This window comes from Mobula hypostoma, chromosome 4 (genome assembly GCF_963921235.1).
Source record: "Mobula hypostoma chromosome 4, sMobHyp1.1, whole genome shotgun sequence".
Lineage (NCBI taxonomy): Eukaryota > Metazoa > Chordata > Chondrichthyes > Myliobatiformes > Myliobatidae > Mobula > Mobula hypostoma.
The window spans coordinates 87133330-87154998 of NC_086100.1; the positions used below are offsets into that span (position 1 = coordinate 87133330).

Genomic DNA, 21669 nt, shown 5'->3' on the forward strand with positions numbered 1-21669 from the left:
GATTGGTTGGCTCATAATATCTTGTCTTATTACAATTTGTATGACTTTCTTTTGGAGTAGAAAAAATGAGTTTGTGTTTGTTTTGTATGTACTTCCCCATACCTCTGCTCAGTAAGTCATATATAGGACTATAAGTGAACAGTATAATGTATACAAAGATTCCTGATTTAAGAAATTTTGCGCCTTATACAGTATTGCAATAGATTTTGACATTTTTGCTTTGATATAATTTATATGTGGTTTCCATCTTAATTTTTTATCTATTAACATTCCTAAAAAATTTTGTTTCCAATACCTTATCAATTTCAACATCATTTATTCTAAGTTTACTATACGAGTTTGATACACCATTTCCAAATATTATGAATTTAGTTTTACTTAGATTCAGTGATAATTTATTAGTATCAAACTAATTCTTTATAATTTTTAGTTCTTTCTCCACTGTATCCATTATTGAAATATTAATTACATGGCATCTACTTCCCTGCAACTCCTATCTATTATCTCTTCATTCTTCTGTATGAGCCAAAGGTCATTGAGCTGCAGCTGTAATTCCTTAACACAGTTTCTTAAGGAGCATGCAGTTCAATGCACCTCACACAGATGTAGCTATCAAGGAGATTGGAGGTCTCCCAGACTTCCCACATCTCACACATAGAACATGCCACTAACCATGGATGCATCCTCACTGCACTATGTACTAACAGACAAAGAAAGATAAAAGCTTACCAGAAACTAAACTTGGCCTTTGCCCCTTTTCTCATAGGCCTCTTGACCCAAAGCCTGACCACTGTTAACACTGTCCACTCCAACAATAGCTTCCCGCGATGTTCGCTACACTGACACTTCACTTCTTTTATTGGCCATTGCCAAGTGCCTAATAGAATGTCAGAAAGTCCTGAAAGGCCCCAAGCTCCTTTTAAAACTCATGCCACCTCAGCTAAACAAGTGAGTGTTCATGATGATTGAAGCCTGTCAAAATGTTTTTGTATTTCTTTATTTTTCTGTAAATGCCTGTGAGAAAATGAATCTCGAGGTAGCATATGGTGATATAATTTGCATCTGTCACTACCCAGTGTTGTATAATGGAACTGTACTATGTATTCCCCTGTTCACCCCCACCCACCCCCCCCCAGCACCCTAGCCCAGGTGCCAAGGCACCTAATCCTCTTTCAGCACCACCTCCTCCCCTCCTCCCCCCTCTAGTTCAACACATGGATGAACAACACAGGTTACCACTGTCTACATCTCCTCCTTGCCCTGCACCTACCATCCATACCTCCACATACCAACTGCTATTGTTCCGATGTTCACCTCCCCCAGCCCTCACCTTCCACCAAGTCCCCAGTCATCATGAACTCACCGTCACTACTGAGCAGGTGAGAAGGGCTCTGGGGAAACTCAGAGATGGCAAAGCATTGGGACTGGATGGTGTGAAGCCCCAGGGTCCTGAAGGAGTGTGCTGAACAGCTGTGTGGAGTTTTCCAGCGCATTTTCAATCTGAGTCTCAGCCTGGAAAGGTTCCTGACTGTGTGGAAAACAAAATGTGTGGTCCCAGTACCCAAGAAGGGCCAACTGAAAGACTTGAAGGACTACCGTCCAGTGACCCTGACCTCACACGTCATGAAGACCCTAGAGAGGCTGGTGCTGGCTCACCTCTGACCTCTGGTCAGATCAGCCCTCAGTCCCCTGCAGTGTGCCTACTAGAAGCACATTAGAGTCAACGATGCTGTCAGCTACCTGCTGGATAGAGCCCACTCCCATTTGGATAAGCAGGGCACCTCTGTGAGGATCATGTTTTTTGATTTCTCAAGTGCCTTTAATACCGTACAGCCCTCATTGGTGGAGGAAAAGCTCCATTCACTGCAGGTTGGCACTTCCATTATATCCTGGATAAAGGACTACTTGATTGGCAGACCACAGTATGTGCAGCTTCAGAGCTGTGTGTCAGACATGGCTATAAGCAGCACTGAGGCCCCACAGTGGAGTGTACTTGCTCCCTTCCTCTTTACCCTGTATACCTTGGACTTCAGATATAACACTGAGTCATGTCATCTGCAGAAATTTTCTGATGACTCAGCAATAGCTGGGTATATAAAGAGAGGATGTGAGGATGAATACAGGGCCCTGGTGGAGGACTTTGTCAAATGGTGCAAGCTGAATCAACTGCAGCTCAACATCTGAAAGACAAAGGAGATGGTGATAGATTTTAGGAAGACCAAGCCTACACTGCTGCTTGTTGCTATTAATGGTGAGGACCTGGACGTGGTGAGGACCTACACGTACCTGGAGGTGTACCTGCTTGACAGATTTGAGTGGAGCACCAACACAAAGGCTGTGTACAAGAGGAGCAGAGTTGCCTCTACTACCTGAGGAGACTGAGGGACTTTGGAGTATGCAGGCCTCACCTTCACATGTTCTATCAATCTGTTGTTGCCAGTACATTCTTCTTTGCAATGGTGTGCTGGAACAATGGCATCCAAACTGATTAGAAAGGATGGCTGGGTTATAGGAGTCAAACAGACACACTGGAAGCTGTGGTCAGGGCCGGACTTTAGGCAGGGCTAGGCTGGGCTGCAGCCCAGGGGCCAGAGCTGCAGAGGGGCCCAAAATAGGTAGCTATCATCATGGCAGACAAAAAAAATACACGAGTGGAGCACAGAAGAGAAAAAAGAATCAAGAAAGAGAGGACTGTGAGAAAGAAGCATTAAAAAAGACATTGAAATTGACAGAATTTTTTAAACCTGTTCTCGAAGATGCAGCAGTGCCATCACTCTTGTCACAGTCTGAGACAAGAGGAGACTTGTTCAACAGCTAGCGCTAGCACCAGCGTTAGCACAGGACCACCGTCCTTGCCACAGTCAGCAGCTAACATTGAAGAGGCAGAGAGCATGACTTTGGGATTCCCGACCACAGAGGCCTCCAAACAACCAAGTCGGGCCACCATTAGTGTTAACGTTACTGCTACTGAGGATCCTTACAGCACTGATCCTGCTCGCTGGGGAAAGGAAACGTTAGATGATTCAGTCCGAGCATACTGGGCTAAGAAAGGGCCACAGTCCTGCCAGAATAAGGATGTGGATAGCAAAGCTTCACAACGAGTATACAAACAGCAGAGACATTTTATTCTCCAAATTTCACTTCAAACGCAAGCTTGTAAATGGTGAGCACATATCAAGGCAATAGCTCTTGTATTCCCCTTCCACCGGCTGTGTGTCTTGTTTTGCATGCTGCATCTTCAGTGATGGTAACAGTCAGTTCATCTTCGAAACTGGCTTTAGCGACTGGAAACATGCCGCTGAGCGCATAGGAGAGCATGAAAATGGCGAACACCACAGGAAAATGATACTGACCTACATTACACTAGCATCTGACAGTGGAAGAATAGATAGAGAACTGCAAAGACAGTTCAAGTCAGAGTGTGTCTACTGGACGACGTATTGAGAAGAGTGGCGGCGGTTGTGAAGTTTTTGGTCGCGAGGGGACTGGCTATCTGAGGCTTCAGTGACATATTTGGCAGACCTGATAATGGCAACTACATGGGCATTCTAGATGTAATAAATGAGTTTGACCCGTTTTTGAAGGCGCAGATCCATTATTTCTCCCTCTGTCCCTCTCACTATAACTCCTTGGCTGCTCTCCATCTTCCTCTGGTGCTCCTCTCCTCCCATCCCATGATCCTCTCCCTTCTCCAGCCTTGTATCCCTTTTGCCAATCAACTTTCCAACTCTTAACTCCAACGCTCCCCCTCCTGTCTTCTCCTATCACTTCAGATCTCCCCCTCCTACTTTCAAACCTCTTACTAGCTCTTCTTTCAGTTAGTCCTGACGAAGGGTCTCAGCCCAAAACGTCGACTGTACCTCTTCCTGTAGATGCTGCCTGACCTGCTGTGTTCCACCAGCATTTTGTGTGTGTTGCTTGAATTTCCAGCATCTGCAGATTTCCTCATGTGAGGAGCTTATTGAGCTCAAAATACCTAGATAAAAATACTTTGGCATTGTTTGAGAAATAAGGCCTGTGGTGTGTGCAGCAATAGCCAAATAAAGATTTAAGATTGGGTACATCATACTTCGTCTCCCTTATAACTTTACTAAGCCAACTAAGCCTAGGTCAATTTTTGAGTGCTTTAGATGCTGTCCTTCAACGCTTTTAGGCTGTACAATGTGTCAACCTATAGCCGAGGAAGAGATGATCCCCTCCTGTTTGACTATTTGAGATAATTTTTTAATTCTTTCTTACTTCTCTTCTAATATTTGTATATCTGTGCACTTGTAATGCTACTGTGACACTGTAATTTCCTTTGGATCAATGAAGTATCTATCTATCTATCTATGAACTGCAGTGGCTGACCCCAGATATTTGATGTATTCATCAGCTTATGTTTATCCAAACATAAAGGCTTAACATTTTTCATTCCTGGTTTGACTGTCACCATCAATATGATGATCTCAAGCATGGTATGGACATAGACACTGCCACAACCACACAGACAGAATTACTGGAATTACACAACAGGACAATCAGCATCTGTGGAAGCAGTTAACATTTCAGTGCAGTGACACTTCGAAGGAACTGGGAAAAAGAGAAATGCAAATTAGCTGTGACGAAAGGTAGAAGATCTGAAATGTTGACTATTTCTCCACAGCAGCTGTGTAACCTGCTGAGTGTTTCCAACATTTTTGAATTTTTTTTCTTAATTTCAGATTTTCAGCATTTGCAGTTGTTTTTAATCTGCAATTATAAAGGGCTTTGGTGAGACCGCACCTGGAATACGGTCTGCAGTTTTGGTCTCCTTACCTAAAAATAATGATGTACTTGCATACAGGACATAGAGCAAACGTTAGTTCCAGATATTGAGGGTTTGCAATACAAGTGGACTGATACTTTCCAGAGTTTGGAAAATGAGAGGAGATCTTACTGAAACTGGAAAAAATACTGATAGGACTTAACAGGTTAGATGTGGGTAGAATATTTCCTCTCGAATCAAGGGTTATAATCTCAGAATAAAGGTGGGCCATTTAGGACAGAAATGAGAAATAGTTTCTAGAGGATGGTGAAACTTTGGAATTTTATTTATTTATTTATTCAGCAGTACTTTAAGAATAGGCTCTTCCACCCCAACAAGCAGCAACCCACCAGCTTGACCCTAGCCTAATCACAGGACAATTTACAATGACCACTTAACCCACTGACCTGGACGTCTTTGTAATGCGGGAGGAAACAGGAACACCCAGTGGAAACTCACGCAGTCATGGGGAGAACGTACAAATTCCTTCCATACAGTGCGGGGACTGAACCTCAGACTCTGACACCTCCAACTGCAATGGCGTTGTGCTCACGACGGCGCCTAACTGTGGAGAACTACGGAGACTCAGCTACTGAGTTCATTCATAAGGGAGAATAGTCCTGTGGTTGAAGATCAGGCAGGGTCAATGAATGCTGGAAATGGATCAGAGGTGGATGGCCAATTGCAACCCTTTTCTCCCATGTTCTGATATTCTTATGTCCTTTCAGTATCACTGAACACTTATTTGTTTGTCATAAAAGCAGGAAAGGAGAGGAAAGTAGGATATTGAATGGGGGGGGGCGGGGTTGAGTATGCGGAAGTGGAGATTTTTATTTCCAAGGTAATGAGCAGGCTTACCCTGATGCACTGGCAAGCACCTGAACACCACGTGTGTGATTGGTTTCTGTGGAGCTGGGATCCGGGAATCAGGCTCTGACTCTGCCTGTGTAGTATTAGATTTTGGGCATCTTGCCATTTTTCATTTTATTGATTCCATGCCTATCCTCCACATGACTAGCAGAAATTGCTCTGAATACCATTATTGTGTATATTGCACTTCCTCTAAAATCATTATACATTTTGTCTTTCAGTGTTTAGTACATGCAAAATCCATTTTTTCTTTGTTATCTTCAAAGTACTTTGCCAACAAATGATTAGACGTTGTGCCCTATTATTAGATGCTGTCTTTCTCCCCATCCATTATTATAGATCCATGCTCCCTACCTCCTGTGATCTAATGTTACTGGGTACTGCTCTAATGCATTGAGCATATGGTCAAATATGATGTTCTGTCCACTCATCAATTAACATGTGATTATTTGCTATTCACATTATACACTGGATATACTTCCCCTTATTATATCTGTTTAATATTGCAAACTAACCTATATCGCAATATCTTTGTAGTAGATTGGCTGCTGTTGAGAATACTCTAGACCCATGACCAATTATTTTACACACAGTGCTCTTCTACTCAATTGCCCATTGTAAACTCAGGTTATTCTGCCTTCCCATTGTAAACACTGCATTATACACTCAGGTAGTGTTACAGATATTATTGGACTTTATGAGATCTAATTGGCAGTTCCGATACTTTGAACTCTACCTCTCCACTCTGGCCAATGCACTCATTATACTGTAGTCAATTTGATTTTTCATTTATTTATCATTAAACATAAATGATCTTACTGAACATAGGGTTCCCTGATGCTCATTAATGTTCACTAGTTTTCTGATTAATGTTTGCTGTGTGCTCTACGAAAGATCAATCTCCATTTTTATGCAGGCAAACCTGTTACTGAACATGGGCTAACCTGTGCGCATGCACCGGTCGTGCATGCAGCCGGTTACAGTTGCTCCATAATTTCTTACTTTTTAACTTTTTAACTTAGTTATTTGTTGTATTTTTTTTCACACGGTAACACGTTGAAGCTGCACCCTGTCTAACATGCTGGTGGAGAGAGTTTTACTTGTTTTTTTAGCGCTGGAGTTAGTTACATTCGGACACGTCTCGTTAGCGTGGCAGCAGGATGGCCGCATTGTGTATTCAAGGGACCAATTGATTGCGCTCATGCCCGCTGGTTTAGCGAACAATGCAGCAGACATCCCGGCTGAAATCTGGAGGAAAACACACAGAGGATGCAGAGGGGGATCAAAAAGGCGAGGGAAGAGGAACGGGTTGAGACAACAGAGGCTTATGGAGAAGAGAAGTTATAAGCCGTGTCTCCCCTCTCTCATCATGGGAAATGTGAGATCGCTGGGGAATAAAATCGACGAACTGACTGCGCTTATCGGGAGTCAGAGAACGTTTCCGGAGAGCAGTGTCATGTGCTTCACTGAGACGTGGCTGCACGAGGACATACCCGATCAAAGCGTTTCCATAGAGGGCTTCCAGACTGTTCGAGCTGACCGGAATTGCACTGAGAGCGGTAAGCGTAAAGGAGGGGGGCTTGCAGTTCTGGTAAACAACAGATGGTGCAATCCTGGGCATATTACGATCAAGGAACGTGTCTATAGCCCGGATATTGAAGTTTTTGTTGTTGGACTCCGGCCATATTATTTGCCAAGGGAAATCTCACATGCAATTGTGGTTGTTGTGTACATCCCTCCCTCTGCCAACTGGACGTCGGCGTGTAACATCATTTACACTGTCATAGCCAGATTACAAACCCAGCACCCGAGTGCCCTCGTTACCATCTCGGGTGACTTCAACCAGGTTACCATGGCTAGAACACTGCTCAACTTCACGCAGTATGTGAGCTGTACAACCAGAGGGGAGAGGACTCTGGATTTGATGTACGCTAACGTTAAGGATGCATACAGCTCCTCTCCCCTCCCCCCACTGGGAAAGTCAGATCACAACCTAGTGCATCTAAAACTCTGCTACATGCCTCTGGTGAAGAGTAAACCTGCAACCTCGAGGACAGTGAGGAAATGGTTGGAGCAGACTTATGAGGCACTCCAGGGTTGTTTTGAGGTGACAGACTGGCAGGCACTCTGTGAGCCACATGGAGAGTTTATTGATGGGCTCACAGAATGCATCACTGATTACATCAACTTCTGTGTGGACTGCAATGTTCAGACAAGAACTGTCCTTTGTTATTCAAATAACAAGCCATGGGTAACAAAGGACATTAAGGACATCCTGAATGCTAAAAAGAGGGCGTTTAGAGATGGAAACAGGGAGGAGCTGAGGGCAATACAGAGGGACCTGAAAGCCAGGATCAGGGAGGCTAAAGACAGGTACAGGAGGAAGCTTGAGTGGAAACTCCAGCAGAACAACGTGAGAGAGGTCTGGAGGGGCATGAGGACCATCACTGGGTTTCAGCAAACTAGCAACAGAGGAGCTGAAGGCAGTGTGGACAGGGCCAACAAACTTAACCTGTTCTTTAACAGATTTGACATTGTGACCCCTGCCCATCCCCCACATGAGCCATCTGTTGTCGGCCCCCAACCAACACATATTCCACTCTCCCCTCCTACGCCTCCTCACAGTCCTCTACCCTGCTGTCATGACTATACCCCTTCCCCAAGGAAACCACCACGGTGGGCTTCACGGCTGAACAGGTGAGAAGACAGCTGAAACGTCTCAACTCAAGCAAGGCTGCAGGACCGGATGGTGTCAGTACCAGGTTGCTCAAAGCCTGTGCCCCTCAGCTATGTGGAGTACTTCGCTATGTATTCAACATGAGCCTGAGGCTCCGGAGGGTTCCTGTACTATGGAAGATGTCCTGCCTCGTTTCTGTGCCGAAGACACCGCGCCCCAGCGGCGTCAATGACTACAGACTGGTGGCATTGACCTCCTACATCATGAAGACCCTGGAGAGACTTGTTCTGGAGCTGCTCCGGCCTATAGTCAGGCCACACTTAGATCCCCTCCAGTTCGCCTACCAGCCCCGACTAGGAGTTGAGGATGCCATCGTCTACCTGCTGAACCATGTCTACGCCCACCTGGACAAGCCAGTGAGCACTGTGAAGGTCATGTTTTTTTGACTTCTCCAGTGCTCTGCTGGGGGAGAAGCTGACAGTGATGCAGGTGGATGCTTCCCTGGTATCATGGATTCTTGATTACCTGACTGGCAGACCACAGTACGTGTGCTTGCAACACTGTGTGTCCGACAGAGTGATCAGCAGCACTGGGGCTCCACAGGGGACTGTCTTGTCTCCCTTTCTCTTCACCATTTACACTGCAGACTTCAACTACTGCACAGAGTCTTGTCATCTTCAGAAGTTTTCGGATGACTCTGCCACAGTTGGATGCATCAGCAAGGAAGATGAGGCTGAGTACAGGTCTACGGTAGGAAACTTTGTTACATGGTGTGAGCAGAATTATCTGCAGCTTAATGTGAAAAAGACTAAGGAGCTGGTGGTAGACCTGAGGAGAGCTAAGGTACCGGTGACCCCTGTTTCCATCCAGGGGGTCAGTGTGGACATGGTGGAGGATTACAAATACCTGGGGATACGAATTGACAATAAACTGGACTGGTCTAAGAACACTGAGGCTGTCTACAAGAAGGGTCAGAGCCGTATCTATTTCCTGAGGAGACTGAGGTCCTTGAACATCTGCCGGACGATGCTGAAGATGTTCTACGAGTCTGTGGTGGTCAGTGCTATCATGTTTGCTGTTGTGTGCTGGGGCAGCAGGCTGAGGGTAGCAGACACCAACAGAATCAACAAACTCATTCGTAAGGCCAGTGATGTTGTGGGGATGGAACTGGACTCTCTCACGGTGGTGTCTGAAAAGAGGATGCCGTCCAAGTTGCATACCATCTTGATCACTGTCTCCCATCCACTACATAATGTACTGGGTGGGCACAGGAGTACATTCAGCCAGAGACTCATTCCTCCAAGATGCAGCTCAGAGCGTCATAGGAAGTCATTCCTGCCTGTGGCCATCAAACTTTACAACTCCTCCCTTGGAGGGTCAGGCACCCTGAACCGATAGGCTGGTCCTGGACTTGTTTCATAATTTACTGCCATAATTTACATATTACTATTTAACTATTCATGGTTCTATCACTATTTGTTATTTATGGTGCAACTGTAACGAAAACCAATTTCCCCCGGGATCAATAAAGTATGACTATAACTATGACTACTGACTTATTGTTACAGATAAGTTAATCAATGTATATTGATTATCATCTGGGTGCTTCACTGGTTTATTATTGTTACGTACCCCGTAACTGGGTTGCCAAACCAGCAGAAATGGATCACTCAGTTGGAGTCTGGATTACTAGAACTAAGAAAGTTTTATTAAAGAAACAAGCAACACAGTACTCTAATCAAAAGGATAATAAATGCAACAGTTCAGCAATGATAAACACACATGTACACAGAATTAAGATAACAGGATCAATCAAGCTCTATCGTTGTCTAGGGGTAAATGACCAGTTTCAAAGTGACGCAAAGTTCAGTTCAATTTAGTTCAGTTCAGTTCGCAGTAATCGCTGCCGTGGCGATGGACAGTGTGGGGGAAGGAGAGAGAGCAAAACGAATGAATATTCAAAAACGGCTTCCACACAGACCTTCGCAGTCAGCTTTCGGGCGAGTCCTTTGTGATGTCATCTGAGGTCACCGACCGGGACCCCTCCATTTCCCGATACGATCGTTTCTCTGCGGTGAACCCAGCACCCAGGCAAGGGTGGACACACACCAGTTTCCCGCCGATCGTGCCTTTCCACCCTGAGCGTTTATGGCTTGATCCCACGATCAGCTGTCCAAAACTTCCCACCGACTTGTGAGAGACGCACCGCTTCCAGGGTCTCGTTACCTCGGGGTGTCGTGTGTGTCTTGCCTTAGTGAACCTGTCCCTTTTTATCCCCTGCTGGGGTATCGCCTGTCCATCACTTCAAACAGTTCAGGGTTCAAAGAGGGAGCCGATCTTGACAGCTCTCCTTCTGTTAGACTCTCCCGTCCCTTCATTAACATCTCCAAATACTGCTCCGTTGTTTTCCTTTTCTCTCTCTCTCCTGAAGACAGGTGGCAGACCAACTGCTGATCCCACTGGTGCCAGCACAGGCCAGCTAACATCTTAATCTATGTGTATTCTCGTCACATTATAAAGCAGATGGCATGGGCACTTTTGTTCTGGATTGTTTGATCATCTTTATTGTGTGCAGTTTTAGCCACCTACCTACAAGAAAGATATAAATAATGTTGAAAAAGTACAGAGAAAATTTTACAAGGATGTTATTGTGTCTGGAGGACCTGAGTTAAAAGGAAAGAATGAATAGGTTAGGACTTTATTCTTCAGAACGTAGAAGGTTGAAAGGAAATTTGATAGAGATATGCAAAACTATGTGGGTTATAGATAGGGTAAATGCAAGCAGGCTTTTTCCACAGAGGTTGGGTGGGACTACAACCAGAGGTCATAGGTTAAGGGTGAAAGGTGAAAAATTTAAGGAGAAAATGAGTGGGCCGTGAGAGTGTGGAGCAAGTTGCCAGCACAAGTGGTGCATGTAAGTTCAATTTCAACTTTAAAGCAAGGTTTGGGTAGGTACGTGGATGGTAGGGGTATGGAGGGTGATGTTCCTGGTGCAGGTCGATGGGAGTAGGTAGTTTAAAAGGTTTTGGCATTGATTAGATGGGCAGAAGAGCCTGCTTCTGTGCTGTACTTTTCTATGGCTCTCAGTGTTAGGCCCACTATTATCAACAGGTTTAGGAGCAGAATTAGGCCATTTGACCCATTGAGTCTGCTCCAACATTTCATCATGGCTGGCCCATTTCCCTCTCAGCCCCAATCTCCTGCCTTCTCCCCATGTCCTTTCATACAATGACTAATCACTAATGTATTAAACTCTGCCTTAAGTCAACACAATGACTCAACCTCCACAGCCACCTGCAGAAATGAATTCCACAGATTCACCACCCTCTGGCTAAAGAAATTCCTCCTCTCCATTCTAAATGGATGTGCCTGTATTCTGAGGCTGTGTCCTCTGCAGCATGCTCTAATCGCTCATTATTCTTGTGCCTTGTCTATTGGTTATTTTGCATTGAATATTCCTTTTCATATAGCAGAAATTATAGCTGCTTGTTACTGACCACTGAGCAATCTATTTTATTTACTGTTGAAAACTAGATAATCTGCTTGGTCATTGTTGATGATTGGGAAATTAAAGAGCTATTTTAACCTGTCTAATGATGGTTCATTAGTGACAAGCTACCTGACTATTAGTGGGAGAAGTTACCTGAGTATTATTGGTCTGTGCCCAAGCCGCGTGGCTATTTTGAGGCAACTGATCTGCCTGGTCTTTAGTCATTATATCCATTGTTAGACATTGCAAAACCCTTCTCCATGTTATCATTCAAAGGTGTTTGGCCACTTGTTTATAATACATGCAACGTTCCAATTATCACCCATGTTACAGCAGACTGTCTAATATAAATTCAGCTCTATCAGATGTACTGCTGTATTAAATCAGAATCAGGTTTATTATCACCAGCATGTGACGTGAAATTTGTTAACTTAGCAGCAGCAGTTCAATGCAATACATAATCTAGCAGAGAGAGAGAAAATAATAATAATAATAAAAAATAAAATATAAATAAACAAGTAAATCAATTACATATATTGAATAGACTATTAAAAAATGTGCAAAAACAGAAAAACTGTATATTGAAAAAAAGTGAGGTAGTGTCCAAAGCTTCAAAGTCCATTTAGGAATCGGATGGCAGAGGGGAAGAAGCTGTTCCTGAATTATAATACACAAAAGTAAATGTTTCCTCATTCTAATCCTTAAAGTATGTTGAAAGTAGCTACTGACAGGGTGTTTCATGCCTTTAAATGAATAATTTACCAGGGAGGAAGCTATGTATATTGGTGGACCTGCATTACAATGGAATTGCATTCCTATGAAACACCAAGCTATGTCATCTGTGTGTACATCAGAAAGCGATGTTGAAAGAAAATAAACATTGTGTTCTTATTTTTTTTAATTCCCATAAGTTACACGAGAGCGAATCTCAGATTTTTTAGGAATGATCTGTGAATTCAATAAGGCTGAATTTCTATTCCGCAATCTCCTGTAACATGGAGCCTTCTGTTTACAAGAGAAACTTGTACAGTATATAATCATCTGGCCTAAAGCAAATGATACTCAAGTACAGCTGGTTACAACATTGCACATAACATGTAGTGAATAATGTTCTGAAATGGCAAAATGCTCTATGGTGCTTACTAACTGAAAGAGGGAATGCGATCAGAAGGTCATCTTGGTGTCAAAGTCAATGATGAAGCTAGAGATGGTTCTCCAAACAGAGACTGGCTGATTTGGCAGAAGCCTCTAGTTCCGTCATGCTGAGCACTGGCTCCTCCTAGGGCTGTGTGCTCAGCCCACTGCTGATCCATGACTACCCTGCTAGATCCTGTTCAAGCTGGATCATCACATTTTCTGATGACACGAATATGGTTGGCCTCATCAACAACGATGACGAGGTGGTGTACAGAGAGGAGGTAGAACAGTGTGAGCACAACTTGAGTCTCAACATGGACAAGACCAAAGAAATGATTGTGGACTTCAGGAAATTGCAGGCTGACCACTCCTCCATGGAGAAAGTTAGAAGCACCAGTTTCTGGGAGTGCACATAATGGATGATCTCACCTAGAACCTCAACACCACCTCTTTGGTCACTTCCTGAGGAGAGAGGGGTGAGTGAAGCTCCCTTCACTCCACACACTGCATTTCTAACCAATTTTTATAGGAGCACCATCAAGAATGTCCTGACCAGCTGCATTACCGTCTGGTTAGGGAATTGCAAGGCATCTGACTGCAAGTCCCTATAAAGGGTTGTGAGGATTGCTGAAAATATCATTGGAGTCTTTCTTCCACCATCAGGGATATTTCTCAGGAGCACTGCAGATGCCGTGCCCTTAGCATTGTCAATGATCCCTTCCATCCGTCCAACGATCTTTTTGACCCCTTACCATCGGCAGGAGGTACTGTAGCTTTAGAACGATTATGGTGGGGAATACCTTCTTCCCCCAGCCGTAAGGCTACTGAACTCCCTGCCATCACCCAGGTCTCATTCGCACGAAGAACCATTACTGCCTACTTTTTAACTTGTGTTGTAAATCCACCTTATTACTTGATAATTTACTTGCGGTAATATTACTTATTGCGATACATGTACAAGTTGTAAGTGTTGTACATCTTGGCCTAGAGGAGCTTTGTTTCATTTGGCAGTTTACATAAGTATGCTTGAATGACAATGAACTGAACTTGAACTTGATCCTGATCCTGAACTTGAAACACTGCTTGAAGGTGGACATTGGTCAAGGTTAATATCTTGAAGCTGTGGGAGGTGATTAGAATTAAGTTTAAAGTAAATTTGTTATCAAACTACATGTATGTTACCATATACAACCCTGGGATTCATTTTCTTTCAGGCATTCACAGTTGAACAAAGTAAAACAAAAGAGTCATTGAAAAACCAGACGCAAAGACTGGCAAACAATTAATGTGCAAAAGAAGTCAAACTGTAAATACAATAAATAAATAAATAAGTAGATAGTGAGATCATACGTAGTATGAAAGTGAATCCATAGCTTGTGGAATCAGTTGAGAGTTGAAGTGAATGAAGTTATCCTCACTGTTTCAGGAGCCCGATGGCTGAAGGGAAATAACTGTTCCTGAACTTGGTGGTGTGGGACCCAAGGCTGCTGTACCTCCTTCACGATGGCAGCAGCAAGAAGAGAGCATGATCTGGATGGTGGGGTTCCTTGATGATGGATGCTGCTATCTTGTGGCAGTCCTCCTTGTAAATGTGATCAGTGGTGGGGAGGACCTTTCCTGTGATGGACTGGGCTGTATCCACTTCTTTTAGTAGACTTTTCTATTCTTGGGCAAGGGTGTTTCCATATCATGCCAGGATGCAAACAGTTAGGATATTCTCCACTGTGCATCTATAAAAGTTGGTCAAAGTTTTAGATGACATACCAAATCTGTGCATACTTCTAAGAAAGTAAAGATGCTATCTTACCACTCAGCACCTATACACCATGGGTCAGAGAAAAGAGTCTGTGATGGGCATGAGAACAATAGCTTTATTCCCAACTTGAGGCTGCTCAGAATCTAGTACTGGATAAACAACAAGAAAAGCCTGAATAATGGTGAAATAGATTCAAATATCCTTGACGTGTATGTTAGTAACTGATATGTTTATGATGTTAACTGGGACAGAATGCAGATGGAGAATCGACAGGGCATTATCTTTGATTTACTAAACAAGTGTTGTGTTGAATCTGGAAATGGCTTTCTATAAATATGGTTTTTTTAATGTATGCTGGTGATAAAGAAATCCTTTCCATTACTGAGTGTGTAAGAACACCTGATTTAATGAGTAATGTTGCTTCCACCAAGAGGTTCAGTGGTGCACCATGGTAACTGGAGGAAAAATAACCGACCAGGTGATTATATTGTTGTTATATGTCTGTAGCAGCAAAACCAGAACAATTCCCGCTAGCTTGCGACCACTACGGAATTGTTATACTTGCAGCTCCAATAATTGCTGCAAAAATCTAATCCTTTATTCGATCCTTTATTAGCAATTAGTAAACATACAATCTTGAAGCAATGAACTTAAGTGTATCCAAGTGTAAACTAAGTAATTTTCAGTGATATTAAGCTGTGAGTAAAATTTACGACCTCCACAGGTCTCAAGCTACAAAGTGTCATGAAATAAGCAAGAAGATGTAACTTATTCTCTTCATTTTTACCACCTCCCCACTCATGTGACTAGTTACCAGAATAAACATGATGAACCTCACAAGACAGAATACAAAGTGAATACAGAACAGATAAATGGCTCCTCCAGTGCCCTTGCCTCTTTTTTAAAATTTAAATTCAATTCTCAGCAGCTAAGCATTACTTGTCTTTTCTCAATTACCTTGAGAAGGTAATGGTGAGCTAGCATCTTGAATTCTAGTCCTCTGGTAACGGTGTTTCTAGAGTGCGACTGGGTAGGAAATACCAGGGCTTAGACCCAGTGCCAATGAAGGAATGAAAATACACTTAGTCTGCAGCTTGGAAGGGAATTTCCAGTGGGTGATGTTCAGGTGAGTCTGCTGCCCTTGGTCCTTGGTGATAGAAGTCACGAGTTAGCAGAGTGTAGGCTATATGAGCAACTGTTGTGCATATTGTAGATGGTACACATTATAGCCTCTATCAGTGGTACTGGGAATGAATGTTTAGGGTGATGGATGAGTGCCAATCAAGCAGGCAACTTTGTCCTTAATGGTTAGAGCTTCTTGAGAATTGTTTGAGCAGCTCTCATGTGGGCAAGTGGAGTGTATTCAGTCACACTCCTGATTTGTAACTTGATGCAGATGATTTGGAGTGTAAGAGCAAATCAATGTAGGGCACTTAGCTTTAGACCTGCAGTTGTAGCAATGGTATTTATATGGCTGGTCAATTGAATTTCTAGTCAATGCTAATCCCCAAGATGTTACAATTGCATGTCAAAGGTAAGTTGTTAAACTCTCACTTGTTGGAGATGATAATTTTCTTGGTGCGTTTATGGCCAAATTTTATTTCCATTTCTCAGCTTATTCTTCAAACAAGGGGATCATAATATACTTCTCCCTGCAGTTCTGGGCCAGATGTGGCTAATCCGAATGGCAAATAGGCCATATGATGTAATGCTGTTGGCCCACATCTGGATCATCCTTAACAGTCCCTGATAGAAGGCAAAGCTGGGGGCTGAGACAAACTCCTGTCAAAACCATTGTTGAACTTGACAATTTTTCATTCCAAGGCAATGTAAAGCTACTGTTGGCAGTTAATTATTATTTTTTTAAATTTTAAAAAAGCTAATTAAAAACACCACAGGTACCATGACTTGACCCATCATAAATTGTTTTATATGATAGACATTACAGCTGAGGTATTTCCTATTTCTGTTTGATTCTCCAGTTCTAATCCAATAGGAGTTCTTCCTTGTTGGGCTTCCTATACACTCAAATAGAAAGAAATCTGGAATGGATTATGGGATGGCTGTTCTTGTATCTCCTTTGCTACCTCTTTTGGAGACAAATTCATATCCGAGCTTTTGAAATTCCAATTGATTTATTATTCTGTGATTTTTGTTTGTTTTCCTTAGTTTTGCATTTTCTCCACCTTCCCTGCACATTAAAGTGACTTGTAGAGTTCTCCAAGTGTTTATGTACTGGAAGTTAATTATGTGATGTTTGTTTTTGAGATTTTGCAGCTGGAAACCGCAACTTTTTTAAATGAAACATAATCTCACCAATTTTCAACTTACATTGGACTGCGAAGAGTTGACCAGATACTTCCTGTTTTGAGTTATCCCTGTGACACCAGAGTGTAATTTCCAGAACAGGAGTCTGTACAACCACATCATTCACTGTGCAACACTTTTTTTTTGGACCATTACAGAGGAATAGGATTTTTTTGGTCCATCTTGGATAACCAAGTCATATCTATAAGGCAAACCTGAAAGACCTGTTGAAGCCCTCCATTACTTGAGGTTGACCACGGATCTTGCGCTCCAGCTGTCTACGTGATGTGCAAGCCAGGATGGTACAATTTGCAGAGCAAGCTGTTGCCCATGTAGCTGAAGAATCCAAAGGCTAATACATTTTGGCACCAGTAGCAACACAGGAGTTCCCTCTACAGTCCTGATGAAGGGTTCCAGCCCGAAACGTTGACTGATCGTTTCCACGGTTGCTACCCGACCTGCTGAGTTCCTCCAGTGTGTTGTGAGTGTTGCTTTGACCCCAGCATCTGCAGATTATTTTGTGAATACTATTATTGGCTTGGCCTTAGCTGGTCCTTGCCTTACGTTGAGCAACTTCTCTTTCGATTCCTTCTAATTTCTGCAAATCAAGGGATATCATAGGATATTCACATGGACATTAACTATCCATTTTTGGTGGCCATATGGAACAGTCCTTGTTCCAAGCCTACTCCAGCAGCTCTCTCTACTCCCATCACTCCTTTGTCAACTTTTTTTTCTGCTACATCAGCAACTGAATCGATACTGCTAGCAACACTCTGCAGAATACATTAAGTTCATCACTTTCACCATGAACTACCACCTTGTCCTCCCAGGCACTTTATCCAGACTGAAGATAAAGGCAGAGGGCCAGTATAAGAAGATGGAGAGCAGTGGTGGAGCCTGAGCTAGCAGGTGATTGGTGGATCCAGATCAAGAGGGGATGTTGGGGAGAGGTTGGACTAATGTTGGCTGTTCTTTTCCCTCCAAAGATTCGGCTTGATCTATTGAGCTCTTCCAGTTTCTTGTTTGTTGGTCCAGATTCCAGCATCTGTGATCTCTTGTATCTATGATAAATTGGTATAGCTACTAGAGTAAGTAAAGCGAAGGTTGAACAAGCTGATCCCTGCAATTAGCAGCTTCATCATATGAGAAGAGATTGAGAAGTGTATGTGTTATCTTTTATATAAATTAGAAGTGACTTCTTTGAAAATGTAAAATATTTTACAAAATTTGGGCAGGTTAGAAATAATGAGATTGTTTCTCAATGTGTCAGTCACAAAATAGGAAGTAAGTCTATTTTAAGACTTAAGTGAAGAGATATTAAAGGGAGGGAATGTGAGATTAGGGTAGGAAAATAGTGTTGAGGTATGAATTGCCATGATCTTATCGAATGTTGGAGCAGGATCAAAGGACTAGTTGGTGTACTCCTGCTCCAAGTGCCTTGAGATATCCCTCACATTTAATCTAAACTCTGCAGACATCATTCATGTCTGAAGAAAACTGTTTATTCCTCCAACTTGAATTCCATACAGAAATCTCATTTCTGTTCTGCTGTATGATTCTCCTACATCTTAAGCATCTTTCTGGTGCAGGCTGTCTTGGTCTTCACTGTGGGTGCTCTCTATCAGATCCTTTCCTTGCCCTCAAAGCAACAGTGAATTTGTTCCAAGTCCAGGGTCTGATGGAACCACCTTTTAAGCTTCTCTTTAGTACCCTCTATACCTGTCTCCCTAATTGTTATTTACTTTCCTTTGGACCTGGGCATTTTTCGGGACATAGAAGAGAACAGCACAGCAACAGACTATGATGCCTTCAAATGGCCTATATCTTTCTATTCCATGCCTGTCCATGTAGCTATTTAAATGCCTGTTAGGCTTTACAATTATATTTGCTTCTCCCTCCTCTCCAGCAGCAATTCTAGGTACCTACCACACTTTGAGTAAATCTTTTAAAAATGTCTTGCACTAGTTAAAGTGATTTGCTTTCCAATCTAACTATTGTACTGAAGCGGTGTTCCTCTTGAAGTGCTCCAAAAACCACTCTTTTTCAAAACACTTGTTAACAATTTATTTGCACTAGCTACTGAGCAAGTTGCATGTAACTCGGTGCATCTACAATCTCTGCAGCCACCCCTTTCAGAACTCTGGGCTGTACACCGTCTGGTCCAGGTGACTTATCTACCTTCAGACCTTTGCTCTCCAAGAAGCTTCCCTCTTGTTACGGTAACTTCTATAGGAATGTCATGCATATCGTTGTATTTCCTCGGGGAGACTCTTTGGTCCGAAGTAGTTCATCGCCCTTGTGCCCCAAAAGCATCTTCAGTTACGTCGATGACATATTCGTAGTGAGGCCTCATGGACTCTAGGCACTCCAACAGTTCCATGACCATCTGAACAGTATACATCCAAACATTCAGTTCATGATGAAGATGGAAAAGAATAGTTGCCTCCCATTCCTGGACATTCTAATATGATGGAAACTGAACAGTAGCCTTGGATATGGCATCTATCGGAAACCCACTCACACGGACTTGTACCTCAACAATAACAGCCACCATCACACCTCCCAACATAGAGCAGTTCTTTCTACTTTGACTAACTGTGCAAAAGCTGTTTCAGACCCAGAGACTCTCCCTGAGGAAATAAGATGATTATAAGACATAGGAGCAGAATTAGGCCTGATCTCATACTCAACCCCATACACCTGCCTTCTCGCCATATGCTTTGATGCCCTGACTGATCAGTAAATGATTAAGTTCTGCCTTAAATATATGCATGGACTTGGCCTCTGCTGCAGTTTGTGGCAGAGCATTCCACAGATTTACTACTCTCTGGCTAAAACCAATTCCTCCTTACCACTGTCCTAATTGGGCAGGACATTCCTACAGAATGTCTACAAAGTGAAGGAAATCAATCGGGCCCTTAACAGGGCCAATGGAAAGACCAAGAAACCCAACATCTACCATCTACAAGACTTTGAAATGATCATAAATTGACAGCATTCTTGCATAGATTTTGATATATCTATGTTACATGAATCTACAGATCTCAGACCTGAAAGTTCCAATTGCACATTTTCTAGAGAAGGTTAAAGAATCGTTGATTCTAGTTCTATAATTCCTGAATTATACTTGTAAATATTGTTATTTCTTTTCTGACTACTTTTATTCTAACTCCTAGACATTGCACTCCACTCCTTTTTTTTTCTGGATATCATGCCCAAAAGAAACAAACTCTGTGGACCTACCCTTTGAAAACTTTGTAGTACTCTCTACTCTGTAGTCTCCTTCCCACTTGGTTTAGTCAAATTTCTCATTTATTTCTCCATCCTCTCTCCACTGATTGATGTCAGCCCTTGTTCATCCAGTCACTGCCCCTAATGAACACCTCCATCCCTCCATTCCCCCCTGCCCACTCCCTGTTCATCCTCTCACAACACAGCCACCATGGATCTCCTCCTTGCTCCTCCCTCCTGTCTACTTCAATTTCCCTTCTCTCTCCCTTTCGCCCTCAGTTCCCCACCATCACCACGCCACCACAAACATTGCCAGCTGCTTCTCCATCAACCTGCTCCCTGAATAACCCACCCTGGATATGCATCAATCCTACTTGTACTGGTTGACCACCTGTCACCATTTTGTCAGCACATCCCACCCTAAGCAGATTCAGTCTCCAGGCTGACTGACCATCAAATTACCCAAAAACTCTATTGATGCACTGTTTTCCATCAGCTGTAAGCAAGCCATTCTTGCGTTGTATTTACCTTGCACGGATCTTGCATTGTAAACGTGCAGCCAAACTGGCTCTGAAATTTGCAACATGCTGTTACGTATCCCTACCCTAAACCTGCTGTTGGGCCACAGTCAGAACAAATAGTGAAAACCTTTGACAGTTACTGACTTACCTGGAACAGCAAAGCTAGAAACTAGAAAACCTACAGCACAATAGAGGCCCTTCGGCCCACAAAAGTTGTGCCGAACATGTCCTTACCTTAGAACTACCTAGGCTTATCCATAGCCCTCTATTTGTCTAAGCTCCATGTACCTATCCAAGAGTCTCTTAAGAGACCCTATCGGTTCCGCCTCCACCACTGCCACTGGCAGCCCATTCCACACACTCACCACTCTCTGCATAAAAAAAACAAACAAACAAGCAAACAAACAATCAAACAGACTTGCCCCTGACATCTCCTCTGTACCTACTTCCAAGCACCTTAAAACTAGGCCCTCTCGTGCTAGCCATTTCAGCTGTGGGAAATAGCCTTTGACTATCCACATGATCAATACCTCTCATTATCTTGTACACCTCCATCAGGTCACCTCTCATCCTCCGCTGCTCCAAGGAGAAAAGGCCGAATTCACTCAACCTATTTTCATAAGGCATGCTCCCAAATCCAGGCAACATCCTTGTAAATCTCCTCTGCACCCTTTCTATGGCTTCCACATCCTTCCTATAGTGAGACAACCAGAACCGAGCACAGTACTCCAAGTGAGGTCTGACCAGGGTCCTATATAGCTGCAACATTACCTCTCGGCTCTTAACCTCAGTTCCATGGTTGATGAAGGCCAATGCACAGTATGCCTTCTTAATCTCAGAGTCAACCTACATAGCAGCTTTGAGTGTCCTGTGGACTAGGACCCCAAGATC

The 21669-nt window shown here is 43.2% G+C and overlaps 1 protein-coding gene across 3 annotated transcripts in view; it reads left to right on the top strand.

Moving 5' to 3' along the window:
* The window catches only part of sned1 (sushi, nidogen and EGF-like domains 1), a 154330-nt gene that overhangs the window by 12946 nt on the left and 119715 nt on the right, over nucleotides 1-21669 (top strand). The gene's annotated exons all lie outside the window — the stretch shown is intronic.